General features: G+C 40.6%; 1 long non-coding RNA gene across 1 annotated transcript; it reads left to right on the top strand.

Annotated features, from left to right (window-relative positions):
* Positions 1-2,558: 2,558 nt before the first annotated feature.
* LOC134297539 (uncharacterized) lies at positions 2,559-17,333 on the top strand. The gene is made up of 3 exons (XR_010004313.1): positions 2,559-3,671; positions 5,523-15,064; positions 16,425-17,333. It is a non-coding gene; the product is annotated as an uncharacterized LOC134297539 (long non-coding RNA).
* The last annotated feature ends 6,259 nt before the right edge of the window (positions 17,334-23,592 follow it).

Genomic DNA, 23,592 nt, shown 5'->3' with positions numbered 1-23,592 from the left:
GTAGCTAAACATCCCCCTGGGCAGCAATAGAGTTGGATAATACCAACAGAGCCAGAAGTCAAAAGCTCCAAAACTACAGCAAAATGATCCTTATTTTAAAAAAAATACTAGCAGTGAACTAAGCAAATACCTTGGGGTGGAAAGGCAGTCTGTCACTATGATATAGAGGACAGAGTTCAGCAGAGTTGGCTGTTCCTCCTGATATATGTGGAAGCATACTGGCGTTTTATGAGTTAATAATTCTTTCCCAAGTGGGTAAATAATTAGGGTGAAGCATTAATCCACCCCGCACACACAACACAACAGAACTGAATTAGTGTTGTATTATAATAAGCCAAAACACATTTTAGGCATGTTTCTTCCAATGTTACTCGGTGTACTGGCTGTTTCCAGACTTCTCCCAAGATATTATTCTCATGGGAGACTTCTCTCATGTCCCCGCATGGAGCTGGAACTGACAGAGGGAGCTCATTCATGCTCACCCCGGGTTGGATTCGAACAGGCAATCTTCAGGTCAGCAACTCAACCTTCAAGTCAGCCATCCTGCCTGCACAAGGGTTTAACCCATTGTGCCACTGGGGGCAATATTACAAGTTATTATTGCTTTTGGTCTAAATTTTATTGTTCATTCAGATTAGAATAGATCTGTTGAACCCATTGGGTTTACATATGAGTGGAATCTTCATTCAGCAACTCTAGTTCAGACTGAATAGCAGGGTTCCAACCTTTGTATTAAACATGGCTATACCTGTCTTTTTAAAGAAAAAGACACTCAGATTATGTAACAAATAACAAGAATAATAGATTTAAAGCAGCATTGGAAAATGTTGGGGCTCCATGGCCACATATAGCCCTTAAGACTGTTTTGGGAGGGATTTAACTTTTCCATAGTCCCCAAATTCCCCCCTTTCTGATCAGAGAAAAGAATAGGAAAGGTAATAAATGAATTGCTTTGCCCAAGTGAGCATAGGGATGACAATTCCCCTTTAAACAGATTGCATGCATTTGCTTGACTTAACTTTAAACATAGCTTTTCAAAACAGAACATGACTATGGACCATGCTGAACATGCTCCCCCCCCCCCCCCCCAATGACTTATTGCAGCTGCCCACTGTGACTGAAACCTTATGCAGGCTGACCCCACAGTTTAACCATAGGGCTCCTATCACTCCTCCTGTCCTTTACCTTTCTTCCTGGTCTAGTACTTGAGCCTCACAATGGCCGCTATACTGGATGTGTTGATCAGTGAGTTCAGAGTAGTAATGTGTGGATGATTCCTCCTCATCTCTTCTTAAATTAAAATGTGTCAGAAGGAAAACCATTACAAAACTGTCTAAGGCTTTCATGGCTGGAATCACTGTGAAATTAGATCCTCAGAAGATGCCAGCCACAGATGCAGATGAAATGTCAGGAGAAAATGCTGCTAGATCATGGCCATACCACCTAGAAATCACACAACACTCAATTACAAAGTTACTAAACAGTTCTTATCAAACAAAAACCCTTTTAAAAATAACTAGCCCCTGGATCCCACCCCCACCCCTAGGTTCCACATTCCATGAACTGTCTTTGGCCTTTACATTCACAACATACAATTGTAGCCCTCCAGGTAGTCCCCAGGTTATGAATAAGACAGGCTCTGTAGGCTTGTTCTTAGGTTGAATTTGATTGTAAGTCATAACTGGTATATTTTTAAGTATAACACAAGATATATGGATTTATATAGATAGATAGATATAGATATGGAGGCCTCCGATGGTGCAGCAGGTTAAACCATTGGGCTGCTGAACTTGCTGACCAAAAGGTCAGTGGTTCGAATCCTGAGAGCAGGGTGAACTCCCGCTGGTAGCCCCAGCTTCTTCCAACCTAGCAGTTAGAAAACACACAAATGTGAGTAGATTAATAGGTACTACTTCTGTGGGAAGGTAACAGCGCTCCATGCAGTCATGCCAGCCACATTACCTCAGAGGCATCTATGGCCAACGCTGGCTCTTTGGCTTAGAAATTGAGATGAGCACCACACCCCAGAGTCGGACATGACTAGACTTAATGTCAGAGGAAAACCTTTACATACACACATACACACACACACACACACACACACACACACACACACACACACATATATATATATATATATATATATATATATATATATATATATATATATAGTTTTCCTTTAGATAGCATAGGTTAACATCCCAGGTTGTGATGTTTGTTTTGCAGTCTGTGCCCCTGTTCAGAAGATTTCACCTCACTTTCTGTCCCTGTGAGAATTGGATTTTGAAAAATGCGGCTTGTTGCGGAAAAAAGGACTGATGATAACGCTTCAGTGGAGACCCCTTTTCCCCAAGATGACTTGGGGACTGCCCGTATTAGTTTTAACTGCTTGTGGTTTTATGGGACACTGGTGCTCCTGGGTCTGGAATCCTACACTGCAAACCTCAGGATATCAGAGGATTGAATTCTAGTAGTTAAAGTGGGAAATTGTGCAGTGTGCTTCCCACTTCTGGTTTAAGCGAATGAAACTCCTGAAATAAACTCTTCTCTAATTCGGTGCAAAACTATATTGCGGTGTGAGGGGGGAATGTTGATGTTGTCTTTCCGTCCATGTAGATGTTTGGAGACCTCGGATTTATCCTTCTCCTCAGTTCACATTCAGCACTGGTGCAGTGGATGAACAAACACCCGACACTGCAGAAACACCATCCCTTTTGTTTACTAGGGCCACAACGTGAATGGAAGTCACCTTCTCTTATTGAAAATGAGGTTTTATATTAAGTAGTATGTGAGGGAGCTGTGGCACCTTCCACGCCCACAACTTGAGTTTTCCAGAAGGGGCAATCCATTTCCCTCTCTTTTCTCAGTCAGAAATAAGCTACATCAGTATTGGGAGGACTCAACAAAATAAGGTTTGGGAGACAAATCTTTTTTTAGTACTCTACCTGGAGTGGCACAATGGGTTAAACTCTTGTGTTGACAGGATTACTAACCGAAAGGTCCGGGGAACAGGGTGAGCTTTCATCTGTCAGCTCCCCATGCGGGGACATGAGAGAAGCCTCCCACAGGATGGTAAAACATCAAACATCCGTGCATCCTCTGGGCAACGTCCTTGCAGGCGGACAATTTTTTCACACCAGAAGAGGCTTGCAGTCGCTCCTGACACAGAAAAAAAAAGTACTCTACCAGTTATGACCAAAAAGAGGCAGCATAAGAATATTTTGAGGACTGTTCTCTTTTTTATTTCCCTTAAAAGCAAACACTATCTTAATGCTAAACCCAAATTGCCTTTGCTTCCAAGTCTTTCCTCTCTATTTTCAGGCCCATCTTTAATTATTTTCAACCAGCAAGAGACTATGTCCCCAATTTATCTATTTGCAGCTGTTAAAAAAAGAAAAAGAAAAAGGCAAGGAAAAAAACCCCTCTGGAATTATTCCTACAAACAGAACAAGCCACAAAAGATGCTCCTGCTGGGGCTTTAAATGAAAGCTCTCTCCTCGTTGCTGGAGGCAGTCCTCTCTCCCGCCACTTTGCAAGGCTTGTGTAACCTCAAAGCTCTGACTCACTGCGTTTGTCCTCAGAGGAGCTGATTACCAACTGCCAGCAGGCTGCCTGTTAAGGTTTGTAACAAGGAGGCCAGGACCTCGCCAAGACATCCTCCTCCACAGCTGGTGAGTGATCTCCCTTCTCTGTTCCTTGGCTTTAGCGGTCTCTCTCCCAGCAAGGGAACTCTCCTCTCTTTGCCTCTGTTTTTCCAATACTACCAAATGATTATCCGGTTATCACAAGGGCATGGCACTCTTGAGTTAAGCACTCTGAGCACTGGCTACACATATTGATATAAAACAATGGCTCTTTTAGGTGAGAGAGGGAGAGGGAGAAACTCTGATTCTTATCTGCAGGGAAGCTGGAGAATTTCACAGCTCCCAGACTAATAATAGAATCATAGGCCCCCTCCACACAGCTGTATAAAATCCCACATTATCTGCTTTGAACTGGGTAAATATGGCAGTGTGGACTCAGATAACCCAGTTCAAAGCAGATATTGTGGGATGTTCTGCCTTGATATCCTGGGTGTGTGGAAGGGCCCATAGAATCATGGAAGAGACCACCAAGGCCATACGGTCCAACCCTTTGCCTTGCAGGAACACACAATCAAAGCACTCCTGACAGATGGCAATCCAGCCTCTGCTTAAAATCCCCCAAAGGAAATTCCGCCACACTTGGAGGTTTGTCTCCCAGCTATCCTAGGGACCTTCCACACAGCTACATAACCCAGAATATCAAGTCAGAAAATCCCACAATATTTGCTTTGAACTGGGTTATCTGAGTCCACACTGCCATATATTCCAGTTCAAAGCAGATAATGTGGGATTTTATTCAGCTGTGTGGAAGGGGCCTGAGACCCCTTCTACACTGCCCTATATCCCAGGATCTGATCCCAGATTATCTGCTTTGAACTGAATTATATGAGTCTGTACTGTCAGATAATCTGGGATAAGCAGATAATCTGGAATCAGATCCTGAGATATAGGGTAGTGTAGATCCAGCCTCAGGCCCCTTCTACACTGCTATATAATCCCGACTATCAAATCAGATAATCCACATTATCTGCTTTAAGCTTGATTGTATGAGGGGCCCTTCCACACAGCCATATAACCCAGAATATCAAGGCAGATAATCTACAATATCTGCTTTGAACTGGGCTATCTGAGTCCACGCTGCCATATAATCCAGTTCTATGTGGATTTTATACAGCTGTGTGGAAGGGGCCTTAGTCTACACTGCCAGATAATCCAGTTCAAAGGAGATAATCTGGATTTTATATGACAGTGTAGAAGAGGCCTCTGTAAAGACGTTCTTTCTGATGTTTAGATACAATCTCTCTTTTTGTTATTTAAATCCATTGATTCATGTCCCAGTTTCTGGAACAGCATATCTTCTATATGGCTTCTCTTTAGACCTTAAAAGAGAGTCACCATATCACTTCTCAGGCCCCATCTACACTATCATATCATGCAGTTTGAAACTGCATTATATTGTCAGTTTTGACTCATATAATGCAGTTCCACTGCACTGAGGCCCCTTGTACACTGCCATATAAAATTCAAATTATCTGCTTTCAACTGGATTATATGACAGTGTAAATTCAGATAATCCCGTTCAAATCAGATAATGTGGATCTGTTTTGATAATCTGATTTACATAGCAGTGTAGAAGGGGCCTCAGTTGTGTTCTGTGAGTTTACACTGACCATATAATGCAGTTTCAAACTGCATTATAAGGCAGAGTAGTTGGGGCCTCAGTTTTCTCTTTTCCAACTAATCATGCCCAGCTCCCTGATCCACTCCCCATAAGTTATACTTCTCACACATTTTACCATTTTAGTCACCTTCTCTGGACATATTCCAGGATATCAATGCCTATCTTGATGCCCAGGATATCGATGCCCAGAATTGGACACAGCATTCCAATTGATGTTTGACCTAAGAAGACTAAAGTGATAGTATTATTTCCCTCAGTCTAGACAGTCTGTGGTGTTGGAGGAAAATCCTGAGAGTGCCTTGGACCGCAAGAAGATCCAACCAGTCCATCCTCCAGGAAATTATGCCCGGCTGCTCAGTGGAGGGAAGGATAATAGAGGCAAAGATGAAGTACTTTGGCCACATCATGAGAAGACAGGAAAGCTTGGAAAAGATCATGATGCTGGGGAAAATGGAAGAAAAAAGGAAAAGAGGCCAACCAAGGGCAAGATGGATGGATGGTATCCTTGAAGTGGCTGGCTTGTCCTTGAAGGAGCTGGGGGTGGCGATGGTTGACAGGGAGCTTTGGCATGGGCTGGTCCATGAGGTCACAAAGAGTCGGAAGTGACCGAACAAATAAACAACAACAGACAGTATGTTCCTATTGATGCAGCCTAGAATGATGTTGGTGTTTTTAGCCACTTGGCAGTTTCCACTGGAGAAAAAAGATGCAGAATTGTATGGGGAGACCTACCCTTGGATGTTAGATCTTGGCCAATGAATGTAAAATGACCAAACATAAGAAAATCACTTGCAAGTACCTTTTGCCTTCATTTACTGTCACTCTACCCCAGCAAGTGTTGGGATATCAGCGGAGGTTACACTTCGTGCATTTCACAAAGGGAGCTAGAGTTCACAAAAGTTTATGTCAAGTTAAACTTGTTAAGTCTTTTCAGGTGCTACCAGACTATTATTATTTTTGCTGCACAGAAGATTATAAAATGATGTTGTCTTGTCAGATTAAGGATCCATAATTAGAAATAGGAGGCATGGCACTGAAATGCGTAGTGTTTGCTTGGAAGTAGGAAAATGCACTGTGAACAAGGAACATAACTTTATGAGCTGGCTAGCAGTTATGTTTCTTGTATGTCAAAAATATTTAAGTTAATTGTCAAGGTACATGTGAGTGAATTTTAAAGCTGGCTTGCATTTGACAAAATTGAGTAACAGGGAATTCTTACAGCTGTTTATTTCAGCTCTTCTTTAAAGCACTATGTTCCAGAAACAAAGGGGGGGGGGGGAGGAGGAAGGAAGGAAAAAGCACCTACTTAAAATTACTTTCTTTTAGTGGCTGAGTTCCAGTGATTTACAGCACTTTTTATTTCTAGAATTCCTACAAGAGAATCTCCATTAACACAACTAAAATTTGTAATAAAGCACAATGTACATGAGGCAACCCTCTTTTGTGCCTTTGTTGCAGTGATTACTGATGAACTTTTACATCAAAGAAGCACAGTCCAAAATCAAAGACCAATTCCCGTTTCTTCCACTGTTGTTCTTCAGGATTTCGTTTAATGAATGCAAAAGGTTACATCTACAATGAAAAATATGTTACTGTCATTTTTTTCTATAGAAAATTGTGAGGATGCAATTGGAGAATCTTCAGTTGTGATGTGTACTTGGAAGTGAAATTCTTTTGAATCTGTAATTGGATAGAAACATAGAATAATAAAATCTTTAGAGTTAGAAAGGGCAGAAAGGGCTGTCTAGTCCAACCACTGACCATGCAGGAATAGGGAATTACAGGAATCCTGAAAGATGACCTCCAAGTTTCTGTTCCAAAGAAGGAAATTCCTTTGCCCACTGAGGTAGTCTGTTCCACTGCAGAATAAAGATGGGAAACAGTTTATCATCGTCACTCGCTATGACCACCATGTAACCAATTGGTATGTGATATCATGTCTACTTTCCTATCAAATGGCAGAGATTTCTTTTGCCTTTAATTCATTATTTCCGGATACAATGAACACATTGAATTGATTGTTCCATGGTTAGTCAATACTTATATAAGACCTATTGATTCAGCGAGTCTACTGTAGTTGGGGCTAACAGTAGGATTTAAGACAATTTCAGATACAGATTTGAGACAAAGGGGACGTCGGTCTTTTACTCCCAAGAAAAGATAGTTTGAGCCAGAGTGGTGATTTCCTCATTAAATCCCCATGGAAAATAAAGTGATCCATAAGGCCAGTAGTCATGCTGACCCTATGGAATCAGGAGTGGGAGGCACAAACAGGAGTGGGAGGCACTATTGCCCTTCTGGTAGTGGATGTCTCATTGGTATTGGACAACCACTGTGGAAACAGAATGTCTCACTGATTATCCACAAGGGTTTTTCTTTTGTTCTCTCAATGGTAGTCCCCAGAGATCGTTAGTTTTGAGAGTAATTGCTGAGCTGCTGACCTTGGTGACTGAAAGATCAGTGGTTTGAATCCAGGGAGCGGGGTGAGCTTTCACTGTTAGCCCCAGCTTCTACCAACCTAACAGTTTGAAAGTATGCAAACATTAGTAGATCAGTAGGTGCCGCTCCGGCGGGAAGGTAACAATGCTCCATGCCATCATGCCAATCACATGACCTTGGAAGTGTCTATGGAAAATGCCGGCTCTTCGACTTAGAAATGGAGACGAGCTCCAACCCCCCAGAGTCAGACACAACTAGACTTAATATCGGGGGAAAACCTTTACCTTTACTTTAATTGCCAGTTGGCATATATTTCACCTGGAAATGCATCTCTTGGTGATATAGACCCAAATGTGAGATCTTTTTCTTCATGGAGGAGAGTGTTTTTCCTTCCTATCCAGATAATGGGACAAGTCAAAATAACATTATGTATCTTAGTAATTGAAGAAAGAGCATGGTGTTGCACTTTGAGCATTGGATTGCAGCTCTGGTGACCCTGCTTGGGCAAGGAAAGCCAGTGAGTCATCTTGGGCCAATCACACTCTCTCAGGCTCAAAGGAAGGCAACCACAAACCCCTCTGAATAAACCTTTCCAGGAAAAATGCATGATAAGTTTGCCTTAGAGTTACCATAAGTTGTAAATCATTTGAAGGTACAATGCCACAACTGTAACAATTTCTTGCTCCATTTGACATGATCTAGCCAAAGCTTTGAAATGGGATTTCAGAGTTTTTTTTCTAGTTTATGCCCAAATGTTTTCATGAAAAGCTGTGAGCTTGGCTCTGTTGTGAACTGGTTGAACAAAGCTGCACTATTTTTGTGTATGCTTCTTTCATTTTTTTGTACAGATGGGTAGAATTTTTCAAAAGTATATGTCAAGGAAGAAAAGAGAGCAGGAAGAAGGAAGCCGGCAATGATGCACTTGTTTTGCAAGGAAAAACTTTAGAGAGAACCTTGCAGAATATGAACTGCCAAGCTAGAGTAATATTTTACCTAAGAAAATTGTCTTTGTGGAAGCCAGATCTGAGATCTTTCAAGACAGGACATGACATTTCTGTATTCTATACATCCCAGGGATATTACACTTGATTGCCATTTCTGAGCCTGGTTAAACTGGATGGGAAATGCTTGTATTACTCAGCATGAATAAGTGGCAGATGAAAAAGATCTATTGGATCTGACAGCTCCTGCTGTGCTCAGTTTTGGCTACTGGCATTGACCCTGAGACATCCCAGCTGAAATATCTCTATTGAAGTAAGTGAATTAGGAACCTATGCAATTTTTCTTGTCTTTTTTTGTCATTAATATAAACAATAGGGAAATGACACAAATGTCTATGAACCAGGCAAAGCAATATTATAAGCTGGCTGCCCTTTAGAGCATTATCAATTAATTACTACACTAATCTGTAATGTCTGGGTCTCGTTCTTCAAAATGTTGCCATTTCTAAAACAATGTCCTAATAGGTCTAGGCCAGCTGAGAAACAACAGCCACATGCTCTTTCTGTTGGGACGGGAGAGTAGAAAATGATTGGACACAAAGACCATATCTTCCATTGTATAAATGATTTGATATTGTTTTAAATTATTTGATGCTTTAATACAATAGTTTGGCATTTTAAAAACTTTTCTTATTAGGTTTTAGTCTGCATATTTGTTTTAATTTATGTTAGGTGCCACCATGGGTTCTATTCAGGAGAGAATTGGGATATAAATTAAATTACTATATATACTTTTTATAATCAGCCTCATGTATATGTTGATGTTAGACTTATGGATTTTGATATGACTCATGGATAGGTCCAGGGTCATTCCACAGATGGGAAAAGCACCAGTCCTTTGAGAAGAAGCACCAAAGAGCTATCATGGTCACCATTTTCCTGCCCAGGCATTGAAAAGGGCAAGAAGCATCATTGTGGTGGAGAGAAGAGAGGGATGTACTTCTTTTAGATTCTCCAAATACAGACTAAGCTCTTGCATTTCACCACTCTACTCAGAGAGAATAAATGGGTCCTTTTCTTGATAAGAGTTAATGAGCAGTATTTAATTGACCTATGGGTAAGATGACCCATTTTGGCTGATTTTCATCTAATATTTCTAAACTTATACATGAGTATATAAATTAAATAAAATTAAATTCAAAAGCAGATGAAAGGCCCTCCCTCCACCCCAAATGCCACTGTCCTGGCCTTGGACTTAATCCCCTCCCGCACTGCCATCCCCCTTTTTTTCTTTTGTATCATGTCCTAATTACATTGCAAACTGAGGGTAGGGAACTATTTTGTAGTTCTTTTACTTGTAAAGCAAGGAACCATGTACAGTGATGACTCTATGTACATTGATAATGATGGTGACTGTAAATAAATTAAAAAGGATAAACACACATCTATTTATACAATATAAGCTGATTGTAGCAGACCTTAGAAATCCCCATCTCAACTTCTTTGAGAATGTCAGCTTGCTTGACCTGTTTCTATTCATGGCATCTTGTTAGAAAGGTCTTTGGCACCCTGAACTATTGCCTATTCTTCTCCTACCTCTCCTTTGAGCCTCAGGACTAGGCCAAATTTGGTCTGGGATCTTGTTACTCAGAGTCTCATTCTTTGTGGCCTTCTCAGACACCTTGCTCTTATATTGAGGTAAGAAAATGCATTTTGAGGTTAGTGCCAAACGTCTCTCTAGAGAGATGACAAAAATGTGTATGACACAAGCAGCTTATGGGGCCAAGAGTCAAGGCAGTTTGTGTTGGCTGCGGATGAACTATTTGCATTCTCTATATACCAAGAAACAAGAGAGTGCTCTGTGAGTCCTGTTGGTTTGTGTCAACTTGAGCAGACATTGGGCCCTTCTACACAGCTGAATAAAATCCCAAATTATCTGCTTTGAACTAGAATATCTGGCAGTGTGGACTCAAATAGCCCAGTTCAAAGTAGATAGTGTGGGATTTTCTGCCTTGCTATTCTGGGTTATATGACTGTTTGAAAGGGCCCATAGGTCCCTTCTACACTGTCCTAAATCCCAGGATTTGATCCCCAATTGTCCGCTTTAAACTGGATTATATGAGTCTCCACTGCTGGATAATCTGGGAGAAGCAAGTAATCTAGGATGTAGAAGGGGACTAAGTGTGAACCCTAGTTTGGTGTTGGGGAGGGGGATATATTGCTGAGTTTACCTTGGAAACATGAAACCCTCAACAATAGCAAACTCAGGTGAAATGAACAACAAAATATATCATCTAGGAATTTGCTAGGTCAATTATTCTGTAGAATTAATGAAGTCCAACATCACTTTAACTGTCATGGCTCAATACTATGGATTCCTAAAATCTACACTGCAGAATCAACTGCATATATTCTGCAGTGTAGATTTTTCTTGAATGTGTCCTCAGGAGGGAAGCTCCTGCTGTACTGACTGTGACTGTTTTTAATAGCTTAGTCCATGAGCAGCAAAATGTTCATTTACCATAGTCAGGCCCGGTCCAACCGCCAGGTGAGGGAAACATTTGCCTGTGGCGCCATCATCCAGTGGGCGCTGTCGAGGCCCCGGGATGATGGTGCCACCCCGCCTCCTTCTCCTCCTTTCCAGGCCTTCCTGTAGGGGAGGCCACATGGTGTGGGGTGTGTGGCCATGTGGGGGACGTGCGGTGCAGGGGCGGGGCTGTGCTGGGGCGGGGCCAGGCTGCACGGCGGGAAGGCCCAGCCAGGCCACGGTGGGAAGGCCTGGCCCCACCTCCTGTGTCGCGTGGCCCTGCCCTACTGCCCACGCCACCCGTGCCACGGGGGGGGGGGGGGGAGTGCCAAAAAGTACCTTTGCCTACTAAGGAAAATTACCTCAGGATGGCTCTGACCATAGTCCAGTTATATTTCTTTGAATGAGACTTATTTCTGAGTAAACAAACTTACACTCACAATTCTGCACTTAATCCTTTATTTTATGGTTTAGATTGGAGACGTAAACATTTTCAGTATGTGCATCACTGTAGTTAGGGTTGAGGAGACTTTAATTGGAATTCTTGCTCTACCTAACCTGCCTCAAAGGTTTGTTGTGAATAAAATTGAAGGGAAAACTATATGTGAAGCCTTGAGACTTCCTGAAGAGATAAACGTAATGCATTTAACAATAGTTTCAAAGAGCTGTTGTTGCTAAATGCTCTCCAAATACTTTCTGTAGTTTATTTATTTATTATTCAAACTTATATGCCGCCACTCCCCTAGGGCTCGAGATCAAAAGCCTGCTGAAACAGGTGTACTGGATACTCCTACATTAACTGTTTTTCCAAAGATTGATTGAGCTGCTCATGATTTTTCTGGTTTATTGGTGGAAAGAACGGGTATGCCTGATATTCCCTGGCTCATTTGTGGTCATCTCAAAAAAGTACAGCAGGGGGAGCCAGTTGACCGTTCTGAAAGATTGTTTGAGCCAAAATACAGCAAGTGGCTGTTTCATGTCTGCTTTAGATTTTGATGCATGTGTATTCATCTCTCTGCCCCACTATCACTCTGATAGTGGACACTCTTGAGTGTTATTCAAGCATATTGAATTGTGGAGTCTACCCCCTGTGCTAAGTTGAAAAGCTGCAAAGAGACTTGTCACTCATGTTGGTATTAACAGTGTGTATCAGCAACTCTGAACCTCAGGGTTTTGCACAGCCAGATTTCATAAGCTCTGTGCACAATATGTCCACAATCTTTCTTTAGAAGCAAAAAAGTGGTAACTAACAGTGTCACCCATCTACTTGGGGTCATGATTGTTGGAGTGCATCCTGCAATGGCAGATGGCTAGAATTTAGTACACCTTTGGCCCCAAACCGATGACTAGCAACATTTTCTTCACCATCTGCTTAGCGGCTTCCAGGTGGAGGGATGATCAAGATAGCAGATAAAAGGCCCCTCTTCCTCTGGATTTCTGCAGTAAGAAAAAAAGATCAAAGAAGCAATGGGTGGGATATGAGAGATTACAAAATAAAAGATTGCAAGTAGTGACTGTGATTAGCTGAACTGCAACATCAACAAGTGATGTGATGAAAGTGGGTGGCCTCACCCATTGGGAATTGCTCTTCATTCCTTGTGATGTTAAGATGCCTCTGTCTGTGGGCATCCTGTCCAGTCTCCAGAAGTACTTGTCCAGTCTCCAGCAGTACTATCATTGTTCATCTCCATTGAGATATCATTGGTTATCTTAAGGTAAATGAACTGAAGGAAATCTGGGGCCATTTTAAAACTGAGAGCTGAATTCAGTTTCAGAAAAGCCTTGGGTAGAACTAAAAGCAAAAATTCTCTGCTGGTAAGTAAGTATGTTTTTAGAATGGAGTATAACCCACACTGCAATTAAGAAATCCAAAGGGCTGTAGACATTTGGAGAAGCCCAGAGAGAAGGTTTGACCATAAAGCCTGGGGTTTCAAATGGTTCAGAGTCAACAGGCCTGCCTGATTTTGCTCCTTCTTTCTCTGCACCCCTTCCCCAAATATTCATCCTCGACTCAATTACCCATAGAAACTGTTGGAGAAAGGGTTATGTTTACAGGGCAGAACAAGAGAAGTGGAAGCTTTCCTTTCATCTGTTCCTTCTCTCCACTTACCCTAGAAGCCACATCCCCAGAGCCTTAGCTTAAAATAGTGGGTTTTCATTCCCCACCCTATATGTGTGCATGTGTTTTCTGTTTCAGATATGTTGTTGATGTTGATGTTGCTGTCATTGTCTGGCAGTAAACTATCACTGTAACAGGAGTAATATCGACAAAGTATTGTTAAGGTATCTGAGATCTCTTATACTTGTAAAATAAAATAATGCTGTTGCAGATCAGCAGGTTTTATTGGTTCTGATGGTGTCTCACTGAAAAAATAATTGATAATTTCTCATTGAAAAGTGTTTCTGTCAATTGCCCCATTTTCTTTTTCAGTATTTTTTTTTGGAGGAGGGAGTGTTTTAAGATTGATTTCTTATATTCCTTTTTTGTTTTCTGAAATGGTGGTACAGTAGAGTCTCACTTATCCAACACTCACTTATCCAACGTTCTGGATTATCCAATGCATTTTTGTAGTCAATGTTTTCAATATATCGTGATATTTTGGTGCTAAATTAGTAAATAAAGTAATTACTACATAGCATTAATGTGTAATGAACTACTTTTTCTGTCAAATTTGTTGTATAACATGATGTTTTGGTGCTTAATTTGTAAAATCATAACCTATTTTGATGTTTAATAGGCTTTTTCTTAATCTCTCCTTATTATCCAACATATTCACTTATCCAACATTCTGCCGGCCTGTTTATATTGGATAAGTGAGACTCTACTGTATTTACAGTAGATGGACAGAGAAAAGAAAACCCAGAAATGTATGCAAGAAGCCATCCCCAGCAAACAAAACAAAATAAATAAATGATATCAATATATTGAGTAGAGGGGGAAATGTATTTATTAATGAAATGGTACCTGCAAGATCTCTTAACAATGTTACACAAATGGCTGTGAGCCATTGGTTGCTGATCTGTGGTGAATTTCCAGAAAATGAAGTGAACACAGAAAAATTACAGCACAAATATGGTGCCAGTCAATGGTACATTGGGCTAAAAATGCCAGCCCACCATATCAGATAGCTTGAAAAGCACTGATCTACTGTACTGTGAATGAAGAAAACAGATTCTCAAAAATGAATGTATGAACTCATGTTCTCTGCTATTGCTCCCTTACCCTTTGTTTATAGGGCATTTTTTCTTGTCTTTCTAATAAAAACTGACCTTACATATACCCATAGTTTATTTTATGCAAGAAATCATCCTGGCAAATGACCCTAAGCCTTCCGTAGAAAGACAAAAACTTCAGTTGAATGTAGAAGTGTGTGTGCCATATTGGACACAATCTTTTAAAAAGTGTCTAAGACTATATACAGTATTGAATTCAGTTGCAAAGACTGTGCATCAATCAGGTGGAATGTAATCCAGAATGCAATGTAGAATGGCAGCTGTCAAGCCTTGGGAGGGTTACTGGTGGGGAGCAGGGAGGGGGGGGGGGGAGAAGAAGAGAAGCAATTGATATGAAGCAGCAGCAGCAAGTCTCAGCTTGGAGGCAAGGGAAAAAAAGAGTGTGCTCATATATGGACTACATCTTCTTTTCCACCCTCTTTGCGTCTAGACCAGCTTACATTCTTTCTCCGAACTGCTTCCTTGTCTCACTTTAAGGCTTGACTACTAATCGAGGGAGAAAGTTTTGGATCAAGAACAATGGCTTATAGAAGAAGCCTCTGGAGCCCACCTAAAAAGAGACACACGTACATGTAAGCCCAAGTATACATGTCATTAACATGATCCTCAATGGGACATCTGAGAAAATGTAAACAAGAATGCCCCATTACAGATTTTGGTAAGAAAGCAGACCAGTCATTAATGTTATCCTTTTATAATCTGGGAGGTTTGAAAATGCCTTCCTTTGCCTTTAATGTCCCTGCTCTTAGTAAAAGACCTAAATAAAAATGTGGAGGTTGGGGATAGGATCTTGGTTTTCATGCTTTCAGAATACATGAGTGTAAATAGTTAAAGTCGTCTATGGTGATCGGGCTGGGGGGGGGGGGAGGGCGAGGGGCTGGGATTAGGTCTTGGGACCACATTTAGTCCTTCTGGCGGTTAATTTGGCCTTCTGGCTGCCACCAATGACTATAAAACAATTTGGTTTGCCAGTACATCATCCCATTCCAAACGGTTGAAACATCACTTAATTACTGGAAGTAAGAACTTCAAGCTAAATTATATTACTTACCTTGGTTCTGTTCTTTGCTTCTGCCCACTACTCAAAGGTAGAGCACAGGAACTACTCCTTGGGCAGAAAGTATCTACCATTGCATCATGATGTCATTACACTCTGGTTGCCATCAAAGATAGGAAAAATTAGCTTCTTATCAGACTGCTTTCATGTTTACAGTATCCCCTTATTCACCCATTCATGGTTTCACTTACACATGTACCAGAAGTGTTTGTGGGCCCGTCTAGTCATTTCCAGTATAATTTTTTGGTATGTGTCCAGCCCAATTATAGTCAAAATATAGGGTTTGCTGTTGTCTACAGTTTCAAGAATTAATGGGAAGATTTTGAACATATCCCCGATGGATATATGAGTTGTACTATACTGATTATCAATTTTAGTGGTTTAATGGTTAATTTTTTTTAGTGATGATTGCATAGTTTTATTATTTAACTTTTTTTGGGGGGTGGGGGTGGGGAACACACTGTTTGACATTCTGAACACTGTTTTTTTAGTCAAATGTTCAGGTAAGCAATACAATACAATGACATGTAATAACATAACTTGTTTAAAATAAGTTGAAAATCCAACTCAAATGGACAGGTCTTGAGTTGTTTCTCTCTCATATGGAATAACTAAATTAAGCATCCTGCTATGAACAGGCTACATATAATTTGTAAATTCTATGAGGAATGTAACGTTACTGGAGTATGAGGAGTTGAGTGGTTGGAGGGTGAGGGGAAGAACTGAGGGCAGCCAACTGAATCCATGCGACATGAAGAAACAAACAACACACTGGAACTTGAGCCAAATGCATTAAAAAGCTACACCATCTTCCACCTCAAAAGCTGGCAATTTTTCATTTACGTTGCTAAATAAGTAATGAGCTTCGGTCTCCACTGTCTTGTTGCTGGTGTACACCAATGTAATGTAGGCTTAAAGTCCTGCCAAGTGAGAATAACACAATTTGTCAACCATTTTACAGAGGTGTAAACAAGTATATGAGACAGAGGCCAGGAGGGAAACCTACTGAGAACCCATGTGGAGGAGAGAAAAAAGTCTACAGCAGGTATCACTATTTCTATTTCTCCATGGATGTTCTAAATGGTTTTTCTTTTCTTAAAGGAAAAATTGCACCAGATATTAAAGTGCACATATATCAACAAATGGCATTTATAATCTTACAAAGAGAGTTGAGTGTTAATAATGACCAAGAAGATGATGATAATGATGGACAGCTTTGAACTGTAGTAACCTGTTTAATAAAATTATCATTTAACTATTATGGCTCCATCTTATGGACTCCTGAGCTTTGTAGTTCACTAAAGCGCATAGAATTTTCACTTGAAGGCTTTTATCTGTAGACCGTATCTCCTTCCATAAACCTGCCCGTTCTTTGCGATCATCCGGGGAGGCCCTGTTATCACCATTGCCTATATCCCAGGCCCGCCTTGTAAGTACAAGGGAGAGGGCCTTTTCTGCTGTGGCCCCCCGACTGTGGAACTCACTACCTACTGAAATTAGGCAAGCTCCCACTCTGTTAGCTTTTAGGAAAGAATTTAAAACATGGCTCTTCCGCTGTGCTTTCGGTGAGTAATTTCTGTTATAGATCTCTGTATTACTCCCCTCCGAATATCTATCCTCTAGATTACCCCTTCCAAATGTCCCTGCCCATAGTGGAGTACTCCTCTGTCCCTCTCACTCCGGGTTTTATCTCTGTGTTCACGCAGCCTGCCCTTGCTTTATTGTTTTTTTGATTTCTTGATGTTCTGTTTATTATTATTTATTGTATTTTGAATGGTGCTATGATATGTTGTTTTTATATCTTATTATGTTGTATAGCTCTGGGCATGGCCCCATGTTAGCCGCCCCGAGTCCCCATCGGGGAGATGGTGGCGGGGTATAAATAAAGTTTTATTATTATTATTATTATTTTATTATTATGTCTTCTCTTGTGTATGCTGCTTCATCAAAACTTTCTAGCAGAGAATTCTTTAAGATGTAGCAGAAATGGACAAACTTTTTCACATTGGGGACGCATTGCATTTTTAAATTAGACAGATGGGCTGGGCTGGGAGGGGGCACATGCTGGGCTGGGGGGGCAGTTGGATAGCGGTGGTTGGTGGGGGGGGGGTCATGTGTTTGACCCCACTTTAACTGCCATGGCTCAAGGCTTTGGAATCCTGGGAGTTGTAGTTTTTCAAGGTATTTAGCCTTCTCTACCAAAGAGTCTAGGTGTCTGACACACAGCTGTCCAGATCCCGCGGGAGAGCTCTAGGCAGCCACGTGTGCCTGGGAGGGCCTTTCTCTTGGCAGGAGGATGTAGCAGCTCACCGCGTCCTCTTGCTGAGAGAAGGGTGTGACATGCAGCTGCCCAGAGCTCTGGGGCCAGAGGAAGGAGCCCATGTTTGGGATATACTCATAGTAATCACAATGAGATGAAATTATTGAAAATGAAAAATGAATATGAAAATTGAATCCTTTTAGAGACATACACATATATACGAGGGTTGAATGAAAAGTAACGCCTCCACCTTTGTAACTCCTCAACAGATGGCAGTACTGGTATGCAGCAGGTGCCGGCTTGTTCAGTAGACTCTCCTCTACACTTACATTTGGCGGGAAGCCTTAGCATTGAATGGTTGTGTTGTTAAAGTGCGAAGTATGGAACCCTGTGCAGCCCGTCGGTCAATGTGACTTAAGCAACGTGCAGTCATTGAATTCTTGACAGCAGAAGGTGTCACCCTAAAGGAGATTCTTCAGAACATGCAAGGTGTTTATGGTGATTGTGTTGATGTGAGTACTGTGTGTCGTTGGGCGAGTAAGTTTAAAGATGTTGAGGTGGGAACATCTGACTTGCGTGACAAAGAGTTGGACGTCCTGTGAAAGCAACCACCGAGTTTCACAAGCAAAAGGTTGACAGATTGATTCAGGACGATTGTTGTATCATTCAGAGAGAAATTTCAAGCATAACTGGTATTTCACAAGAACGTGTGAGTCACATTATTGCTTTGCTTGGCTATTGGAAGATCTGTGCGTGATGGGTACTGTGAGATGCTGGTTGCGGAAACAGAGTGTCGACTTCTTCTGTGACGGCTTCAGCAAACTTGTTCGTCGTTGGCAGAAATTTATCCAATTGTCTGGTGATTATGTGGAAAAGTGACTAGTGGTAGTTAAAGAGCACATTCTAAGGATTATTTCTGCATTTGATTTATTAAAATATTCCCATCCAAACCCAAGTAACAAAGGTGGAGGCATTACTTTTAATTCAACTCTCGTATGTTTCCCTTATAGATTCACAGAATCACAGCCTTGGAAATGATTTCAAGGGCCATCCAGTCCAGCTCCATTCTGCTATGCAGGAACAATCAAAGCAACCCTAAAGGATGTCCATCCAGCCTCTGTTTAAAACCCTGGAGAAAAGGAGACTCCACCACACTCCAGTTTTCGGTTTCTATGCTTTATGTGTGTGTGTCCTTTTCCGGGTGCTGCAGCTCTTGGTGTGCCCTTTCCCTGTTTGTAGAATCCCCCAACCCACTGGACAGCCTCTGAAGCCCCTTGCACAACCATTTCCTGGGTCATGAGGAGTGGGCAGGATCATAGAAGTGTCTTCCTGAAGGCAGATGCAATATGATGACATCACCCTGAGATCCGCCAGCAGTCTCAGCATTTCTGTAATCATTTTGTGTCTGACTATTGTTAAATTGTGTTCAGTATATTTAAGGTGCTTTTGAAACTAGGACTTGAAATGAAAACTTTCTAGAATTGAGCAATGGCTAAAACAGGTGAAAACATTCAGAACTAAATAGTTGGAGACTGTTGATGTATATAAGTTACATAATTGGTTGTGTATTATAGAATGCTGCAGAGGAGGGCTATGGAATTAATATGCTGCTTGTGAGCTTGTCCAACCTGGAACCCTTCGTATGTGTTGAGCAAGAACATATCAATCTCAACATGACTCACTATGGCCTGACATGAAAATAATGAGGGGTTTTGGGTTCAGGGTAGAATTCTGAGGCACTACACAAGTCACTACTCACTAGGATGAAGAGGGACCATTGGAATATTTTTGGGTCTGTCAACCAGTTAACAGACTTCCTTGCCGATGATAGGCTTTTCCTCTTTTGTGTGTATATATAATAAACTTTATTTGTAGACCACCTTATCTCCCTGAAGGGGATCAGGGCTTTAAGTCACCCATTGACCTATGGCAACCCCATTAATTTCATTGAATATTTTCAGGCAAGGAACACCCAGAGGTGGTTTTGTTAGTTCATTCCTCCCTCTTAGGGAATCTTGTAGTCCCTTCCACATCCCTGGGCCTTCTACGCTGACAATATATGCAGTTCATAGCTGACTCAAGGCCATAGTGGTGACAAAATGCACATTGCCAATGTGTGCTGCAACACACATTTAAAGGTATACAGCACATTTTAAGAAGTCCAAAGAAAGTCAAAGTTCTGTCAAAAATGTGCTGCAGCAGATGCCAATATATCCTAGATTGTCTCTGCAAAATGCAGAACACATTGTAGGCACCACCCTCAAACAGGCAATAAGAATTAACTTTGGGAGCATCTGTGAACAAGATAGTGATTTATAGGTTTATTGCTTTATTCCCAGTTAGGAATTCAGCACAAATAGGGAAATTTGAGAAAGCAACAATGTAAAATCATACTGTATGGACACACTGGCATATCACTTAATATTATTATTATATTATTTAGCATCTATCTAACATTGCCAGAGTGCTCCACCGCTGATATATGACTCCAGCAAAACTTGGGAGAATGTACAAGAATATGGACAACAAATGTTGGAAATGTAAGATAAATGAAGGTACTTTTTTTCATTTATGGTGGACATGTAAAAGGACATCTGATTTTTGGAAAAAGTTCATGCCGAATGCCAAAAAATTCTTAAGAAACATTTTCCAATGAAACCAGAATACTACCTTTTGGGAATATTTGATCCGGGACTATTCGCAGACCCAAATATGGACAAATTGTTCACTTTCCTATCAACAGCAGCGAGAATAGTTTTTGCTAGAGGCTGGAAGTTGGACACGTCCCCAGATATAAATGATTGGATCATGAAGATAATGGATATAAAAGATATGGATAAACTAACCTTTCTACTAAAAGATAACAGTGGTAAAGGAAGGAAAAAAACCAGATTGGTCACTTTTAGAAGATTATTTGGAGAAACTTTAAAGATACAAGTGGGAAAGAATTTATTACTAGTATTAATAGTGATAGTACCAAGGTGTTACTCTTTTTTGTTTACAGGAAGAGTTAGAGCGGAAGTCACTGAAAATCCCTGTATATATATATATACATATTTTTTTTTTCAGTTGTATTTTTTATTTTTATTTTATTTTTATTTTTTTGTGTTACCTTTCTGGCTTTTCTATACACATACAGTAGAGTCTCACTTATCCAAGCCTCGCTTATCCAAGCCTCTGGATTATCCAAGCCATTTTTGTAGTCAATGTTTTCAATATATCATGATATTTTGGTGCTAAATTCATAAATACAGTAATTACAACATAACATTACTGCATATTGAACTACTTTTTCTGTGAAATTTGTTGTATAACATGATATTTTGGTGCTTAATTTGTAAAATCATAACCTAATTTGATGTTTAATAGGCTTTTCCTTAATCCCTCCTAATTATCCAAGTTATTCGCTTATCCAAGCTTCTGCCGGCCCGTTTAGCTTGGACAAGTGAGACTCTACTGTATTGTTCTCCCACATTCCATGTATATATATTTCTTTATCTTCTTCTCTTTTCCCACTTTCTATACTGCATATTGTTCCCCCACTTTTTATGTATATAGGTCTTTTCATCTTTAATAAAAAATATATGACAAAAAAAAACAATACGGGGAAACAGGGTAAAAAAACCAAAAAAAACCCCCAAATATAAACAGAGAGAGATGATAGAATAAAGGAAGGGTGTCCTGAAGGAAGGGTAACATCAGAGTGAAAGAAGGATAGGACATAACAGCATGATTGAGAAGACTTGAATTCTGCCTTTTGGTTCTCAGTGGAAAGGAAAAGATCCAGAATGCCCCCCCCCCTTTTTTTTTTTTTTTGCTTTCTCCCTTTTTTGGACTTTTAAAGGGTCTGAAATGACTAAGAAAGCAAGAAATAAGTAACAACAGGAAGAGAAGCAGACTCCTATGAAGATAGACGAGAAGAAAAGAAGAAGATTACAGATTATAGATTAGTGCTGCGAAAATAAACACTCCTGAATAGAATAAAAGGGACATGCCAAAGATGATGACATCCTGAAAGCATATCAAGCCCCAAGAAAATGAGGACAAGATTGAAGACACAAATTAAACAATACTAGATCAATGGAAGATTCTAACAGAGGAATAGAAAGGCTGGAAGAAAGGAGGGAAAGAATCCAAATAGAGGTGAGGGAGGAACTAAAAAAAAGTCCCCTCATCCATTTCAGAATTAAAAGACAGACAAGTGAATCAGAAAAAAAATAACAAAAATGGAAGGAAAACAAAAGGAGTTACAAGAAGAACTATTAAATGCAAAAATTCTACTCCAGACATTTGAAAGAAAACAACAGGTGAGAGGCATCCTGGAGGAGATGACAGAGATTGAGCAACTAGTAATGGAATTAATGGATTGACCAACTAGTAACGGCAGATACACTAGGGAAAACGGATGAAGAAACAGAAAAGGAAATTGACCAGTTGTTTAGGGTAAAATTGACCTATGCATCAAAATACAAGCTGCCAAGGGACATAAATCTTCTCAAAAGTCTTAATGAAATCAAGATGTGCTACATCCATAGGTAAGGTAAAGGTTTTCCCTTGACGTTAAGTCTAGTCATGTCTGACTCTGGGGTGTGGTGCTCATCTCCATTTCTAAGCCGAAGAGCCGGCGTTGTCCATAGACACCTCCAAGGTCATGTGGCCGGCATGACTGCATGGAGCGCCGTTACCTTCCCGCCGGAGCGGTACCTATTGATCTACTCACATTGGCATGTTTTCGAACTGCTAGGTTGGCAGGAGCTGGAGCTAACAGCGGCCGCTCACACCGCTCCCGGGGCTTGAACCTGGGACCTTTCGGTCTGCAGCGCAGTGCTTTAATGCACTTTGCCACCAGGGCTCTACATCCACAGCTTTCCCCTAATCTATGAAGTTTGTATCACTCTCTCTATGTGCAGTATATAAAAATTAGGTTATTGTTGTGCCCTATTTTCCAAACATTCTCAAAGAGGCTCTAAGATTACATCCACAAGTTCCTTTAGTACCTTTGACTGAAGTTCATCTAACCCTGGAGATTTGAATTCATAACTGGGCATTCTTGCAATACCTCTTCATCTATTATGGGCTGCTGTTCTCTTACTGCATAAGGCAGACCAGTGTTTTCCTTTTAGGAGAAGCCTGCAGCAGTGTTAAGCAGTTCTGCCTTCTTTTTGTTCCATGTTAATATTTCAGCTTCTACTCCATGTTTCCTTCTTCTTGCTCCAAACATAGCCAGAAATTCTCCTTTTATAATTTTAACTTCTCTGGCCAGCCTGAGCTTTAATTTTACTACTTTTCATTCTCTGTGTTCTGGCTATATAATAGATCTCATCTTTTCTTCCACTATGGTGAGTGAGAAATTTATTGAACTTAAGAATTTTTTTACTTCCAACAATATCAGGGTGGTTGATATTATTGCTGTATTAATTTTTGAAGATTTGGCCATTTATTCTAAGAAGGCATCAACAAAGATTTCAGTATACAGTAGTAGACTACACAAAGGTCTTCAGTATGTAGTAGACTCCACACTAATGTCACTGTTGTTTCCACCAACTTTCAGTGATGCCTACTAAATCATATTGCCTTCCTATGTTTAAGAGTTCAAGTTCATCTTATTTGCTTCCAATGCTCTTTGCCTCAATTTAGAGACATCTAAGATCACTGGTAATTTTTTCCAGGTAATTCCTTGCCTCTTTCTTGCCCATTGATGGTTCTTTTATTATCTTCCCAATTCCTTTTGTATAATTTAGGATATTTTCTCTAGGAGCAAATGTCTTAATGCCCTCTGGAATACTAACTTCTTCCTCAACTTAACTTAAATCCCACCTGATTACATTTGTGAGGCTCCTAGTAGATTTGTTTCCCTCATTTTCTGGGA

The sequence above is a fragment of the Anolis carolinensis genome, chromosome 3 (genome assembly GCF_035594765.1).
Source record: "Anolis carolinensis isolate JA03-04 chromosome 3, rAnoCar3.1.pri, whole genome shotgun sequence".
NCBI classification, from domain to species: domain Eukaryota; kingdom Metazoa; phylum Chordata; class Lepidosauria; order Squamata; family Dactyloidae; genus Anolis; species Anolis carolinensis.
The sequence above is the reverse complement of the archived record's forward strand: the minus strand, read 5'-3'. Positions and strand labels throughout refer to the sequence as shown.